This window comes from Corvus kubaryi, unplaced genomic scaffold, assembly GCF_017639235.1.
Source record: "Corvus kubaryi isolate FWS band 111438036 unplaced genomic scaffold, C.kubaryi_AGA036_p1.0 65022, whole genome shotgun sequence".
Classification (NCBI taxonomy): domain Eukaryota; kingdom Metazoa; phylum Chordata; class Aves; order Passeriformes; family Corvidae; genus Corvus; species Corvus kubaryi.
The window spans coordinates 107315-113333 of NW_024581701.1; positions in this window are offsets into that span (position 1 = coordinate 107315).

The window sequence follows — 6019 nt, forward strand, 5'->3', positions numbered from 1 at the left end:
GATCCAATCTCATCCCACTCCATTCTGAGCCTTCATGCAATGCCACTGCATTACACCCCGCCTCTATCACCACATAATCCATCTTTTTTTGTGTCTCTAATCTCTTAATTTTATAATTATTAGCCAGAGTCTTTGCCTCTCTCTTTACCCCAGAACAATTTCATCTGCAATTTCAATAAACTGATGAATCTTATGCTCTGAACTGAAATGTAAAATCTCTAGAAAGCTCTGGTCTGGATGTTCCTGATAATGAGTGGAAATGCATTTATGTTCAGCATTTGGTGTTTCACTCTGCTCCTGAGATAGCACCAGTTATTCCTGGGTTTGTATTGTCAAGCTCTGGGATTTTTTTGCTTTAGATTCAACATTTCATAACATTTACTGAGGAGACTTTTTTTCTGCAGTTCTGAGGATTTAATCATGAAACTCCCCCTGTGAATATTCACTGCTGTCATTACTGGTTTTGCAGGCTGAAAAGCAGGAAATGCTCTGCATAGCTGACCTTCCCTTATGATATTAGCAGTGATTTGTGACAGATACTTCTTGTCTGCTGCATTTCAGACCCCGTTTTACAGTAGCACTGCTAACAGCATTTTCTGTTGCTTTACTGTAAGTCACGGCCCTGGTGTTTACACTGGCTTTGTGCCACTGGAGCTTACACTGGTGGCCAACAGGTTGCAACAAAGAATGACCAATGGGATCTTTGGAAAGTTAAATTATCCAAAAGGGTTATGCTGCATTACCCAGCAAGGTCTACGTGCTTATAGGCTGGTATAAATCCTCAGAGGGTCTCTCAGGGAGGTGTAGCTGTAGTGATTTACATCAGCAACTGCCCAAGCAGCCTCAAGGAATGTTAACAGTCTGCATTTTATAAGGTGCAGCAAGAGAAATTAGCCTGCCATCCATGACTTTCTGTGCTAACTCCTGGTCGCTACTGACCCCTCCTTCTGTCTCCATGCTCCTTCCACTGAGGATTGCTGTGGGCAGCAGCACCCTGACTGATGCCTGAGGGACTGAACAAAAAAGGCCCTGGCATATGCATCGTTAGGTGGCATCATTAATTCCCACGAAGTCTAACACACATTTGACCAAAGCTGCCTTACTGACACATCGTTTTTATGAAGTCTTGGTTTAGGGAAGACCCTGGCTCACTGTTGCTGGGCTAGAACTGTGAGCATCACTCTGAGCTGTATTCACTCAGGCTATCTGTACAGTGCCTGGGGAGAAAGCCTGGTTTCTGAGAATGTTTCACATAATCCAGGCTGAAACACAGAGACTATCTAAGCTAGTCAAAAGTAAATACCGAGAAGAAAGGGACGTATTAAGTTTTGTGTCTCTTTGGAGCTTAAAGCTAGTGGGAGTTATTTGTCTCTGCTCAGGTTTTCATTGCAAACATGAGTCCTCTCCCTATTTTTTGTATCTGAAACAGGAGATCTCTTCTTAGATACTTAACACGGTCAACTAGGAACAGAGAACCTGGATTCAAATACCTCCTCCACTTGAAGCAACTTGAACTTTCATCTTTTATATGAGCCTGGTGAGTAATGCAATATCGATGGAATGTGTCCTGCTTCCAAATAAAAAAGACAGCTAGGCAGTAAGACCTGCATCTTATGTGTGAGTTCTGTGATCGTGGCAAAAAGCACCATCCTTCTTTTCCTTCTCTCCCACAGTAAATATTTAATTACCACCCAGAGATAGCAAGAGATTCTGCAACAGAGTTGAAAAGCTTCATCCCAGAAAATCCTGTTAATTCAGGTCTTAGAATATTTCTTATGGAGTATATCACATCTCCTTGGGCAGAGAATGGGCTGAGCCAGGACACCCTATAAAGCAGCCAGCTTCTCAAACACACAAGTCACAGAGTAAAATATGTTCCCCATCTGCTTCCTGAGTATGTGGAAAAAACTGAAATGTGCAGCATGGGACTTGAGAAGGAGCCTTTGCCGTCATATGTTTCTGTAAGTATTAAGACAAGTCTCAATATTTTGTTTGAAATATGAACTAGGATGTGAGAAGCTCTGTTTTTTAAGGTAGATACAATGACACAAGCATTTAAGAAGCCTCACAGGGGCAGCTCAGGCACACAAGGAATTCAGATGTCTGCAAAGCTGCATGTGCAGAATTTAAATTTCAGTTATTTAAATGTAAATCTGTAAAGTATCAGCTCAGCATCTAAGTGCTCCTGTGAATGCAAGCTCAGGCAGCTAGATGATGGCAGCAAGGGAGCTCTGAGGCACAAGGACAGCTAAAAGATGTCTTAAAATCCCTTCCAGCTTCCAACTCACGGCACCGTGTGGCCATGTAAGGTTCATCCTGGCTGTGGCTGCTCTGAGGCTTGGTGAACTTCTGACATACAAATTGTTGCTGTAAGAAAATGCAAGCTCAGCTGAGGGGCCAGCAGTAGTCATTACGGACTATGGGGTTCAAATGCCAGTAGACTAGTTTCCAAAGACCTTTTCTTCTACTAGGAGCTTGTGCAGAGCTGGTTTTTTCCCCTTTCTTTGTTCTCCTTGTTAAGAGGGTATTTCCTTGCCTCTTGCAAAGGCCAGTTTCATTTTTTGGTGCTGTGTGAGCTCCTACAGAGTCAGATCAGTCCCTTATATTTTGGGCAGAGGAGTGGATCTGCTCTCAGTGTCTGCCCCCAGCTCTACCATCAGTTCATTCAGTGAGTGAGTCACTTCATGCCGATGTCTCCATTTCTCCATCCCTGTGGTGGGCAGGACATCAGTGTCTGTGTCACGCACATTGTTCCACTGTGCTGGCAGGCTGGCAGACTGGCAGGCAGATCCTGCAATGCCTATGGCACAGGGGCAGGGCTCTGGCTACAGAACAGAGTTTCTTGCTCAGAGGAACTTTCCATATACACTCTGTTTTCCTATTGAAACAGGGTAAATCTAAAAAAAACCCAAAAAACAACAACTGTCTGTTTGGCAGAAGATTTGCAAGGGACACTCACAGTGACTGAGGTATCAGGGCAGACTGCAATCCTGCCTTGGGTTTGAGAGAAGCTTATCAGAGCCAGAGCTGAACTGACATCACGAGCTGGTATTCCCCAGTGAAACAGAAATTATTTTCCTTGGAAGAACCACAGGCTCCTGATCACCCATTGCCTTGTTTCCCCTTCCATTCACGTTTTAGATTATGTTATTTCACACAATAAGCTACTAAAAAGAACACAAGGGACACCCTGCTTGACACACTGGTCACTCCAGAGTATCTCCTGGGAAACTCAGGATTTCCATGTATCCAGGCTGAAGCTGTCCTTCCACCACGACTGCATCTGTGATGGGAAGAAAGACAGCTTTGGAGCACCACTGCAAGCCCTGCTCTCACCCATCCTGCGCTGCAAAAGATCAGCTGGCAACTTCCCTGTCGGGTCCTCATGCACTTCTTTCCACCCTGCCCTATTTCCAGGTTCCTCAAAATGACTTGTGGGAATAGCAGTGACAGACAGTCACTGACAGCATCAGGATGGAGGGCTCAAATGGAAAAGTTTCTAGTTAGTATCTAGTCATTGGCGTTGCATAAATGTCCATTTTCACCTCAAACAGCCTGCCAGAGGCAGCGGTCACACCTTTCCTGTGCCTGAAAACTCTCACAGGTACTGGCAGCACTGGAGGACTTGCAGCTCCAACACCTAAATTTGTGAGACTTGGTAAAACATAAATATTCACCTTAACATAGCTGTGACACTTAAGTCTAGCACTACACTGATTTAAGACCTGAATATTGACCAGCCAGCAGCCCTCAGCCTCCTGGCCTCAGCAGCACGGCACCCTTTCCTTCTCGATGCACCTTCAGGATGAATCCTGCATTCTAAAGCTCCCCTGCTATATACTTCCAAAGCGGGGTAGGCATGGTTAATATTTATAAATAGCGAGGATTTCTACCCTGCTTCAGCACTCATTATGGTTGCAGTGATTCAAACCTCCAGCATAGACAGGAACTGCCTTGAGCTGAAATTGAGCAACTATCTAATAAAATATAGTCATGAGACGAATAGGAGTTATACAGTTGAAGTGCCTTGAGCATGCTTGAAAGATTTATTTCCTGGCTTCCTCTGGAGGGCTTTTTAATAGGGAGGATTTGACTCTGTGTATATATATATATCCATATAAGAGAGAAAAAGATTTTACAGTTTTAAGGGGGGAAAGTGACAGCTACACTTCTTGAGGAGATGCTACAGAGAAAGCATTCTTTATTTTCCATGGACCTGTTATATTTACAGCTGCTGCATTTCCTGTAAGAAAACAGATGTGAGTGCATCATTCACAGTGTTAAAGGCAAATTTGCCATACAGTTGTGGTACATGCAGAGAGCCACTCAAAGCTGTAGTGCCTGAAGACTGCGCTGTGGAGTGGGATGTTGAACCACAGATGGGTAGAGATTGTATTTGGGCTCAGATGAGGAAGAGGCTGCTGGAGAGGGTTCCATAGCCAGACTCAGAGTAAGAATAAATAACAATTAAGAAATAGAATATATTATGTAACTTCAGAGCAACATCTCCAGGGTCTGAAAAAGGAGAGCTTAGTAATCATTTCATACTCTCCTATCCTTTTGATGTGTATGCCTGTCTTACCACACATCTCTTCTGTCTCAGATGCAACTCCTCTGTTGTTCCCAGGATACGTGCTCCAGAGGCAGGAAGTAGAGGGGAAATTAGGCAAGGAAATTCCTAGGACTCTTCTCCTCAGCCTTTCTAGGCTGCATATGAAAGCAGTGACAATTAAAAAACAGAGGAAGTGTCCCATTGTTGCCAGCCAGAAGACAGAGCCATTCAGCAGAGCTCTCTCTAGAACATGGTTCTGATTCTGGCTTAGGTGGGGATAGAGCCTCTCTGGCCTCCTTAATCCTCTCTTATCAGCTATTATTACCTTAAATGTAAGAAATTACATGATACAGCACCTCAGAAATTTCCATCCAGGCTCTCCAAATAACACTGTAAAGACGTTCCTTTGTCACCCCACAGGATTTTAAGTTCTCTCATAATTTCCTTCCATTTTTCAAGCCTGAAATGTGCATCCCAGGTAATGCTTCTCCCTTGTTTACATGACTTTAAAACATCTAGTTCACAGACCTTGCTGATGTTAAGATCATCATTCTTGATCCACATGATCTCAGAGTTGGCCAAGCTGATGACTCAATCTACCTGCTTCGAGAACAGTTCATCCTAAGTCACCTGAGCAAAGTAGGAATAATCCTCTCTTTTTCTCCCTCCCCCTCTCTACAGAACATAGAACTCGGTTCCCTCCAGCTCTGTAATTTCTGGGCAGACACACGAGTGAGCCCACACCTAATTCAGCCCTGCATTCAGACCCACCCCTTATATGTTATGGTAGCAAGAGTATATAGAGAAAGAGTTGGTGAGCCACCCTCCCCTTGAATTGCAGCTTTTGTCGTCTCTTCTTGGCATGTAAAGTACTGCCTTGCATTCATGTGCTGCTCATGAGGGAGTAACCTGAGGCAGTCTGAGCGTAGGAAAATCTGTACATGTAGGAAAAGAAGTGGAGCTGCCTTCAGCAAGACAACCTTAGCTGACCCTCCTCCTTCCTTTACAGCTGGTGCTTCAGCTGGGATGGAGAAGAATGAGGGGACTGAGGCTCAGGCCAGATGTTGGCATCAGGCACACAGGAGTTGAACAGGTTTTCTCCATGCCTTCCTGCCAATGCACATTAATCCTGAACCACAGTGCCCTCTGTCATTCCAGCTCTTGATCCTTTCCCTTAATCCTTCTATTTATACCTTCTGAGCTGGAGTCTCCTTTCCTATGTGCCAGTTTTACACCAGTATAAATTCATGGATGTCTCTGGGTTTGTTACTGGCTCACTCTCACCCATAAAAGAAGAGAATTAGACTTATCACTTCTAGATACCAAATGGAATATCCCCTATCCCCTGGTTCTGCAAATACTCCTTTTATTCCTATTTTTCTTCAGTCTGTTCCAACACATAGCAGCCTGCTGTTATTCTGGTTCTGTACTCCCAAAATGTACCCCATGATGCTGCTGCCGAAGCTG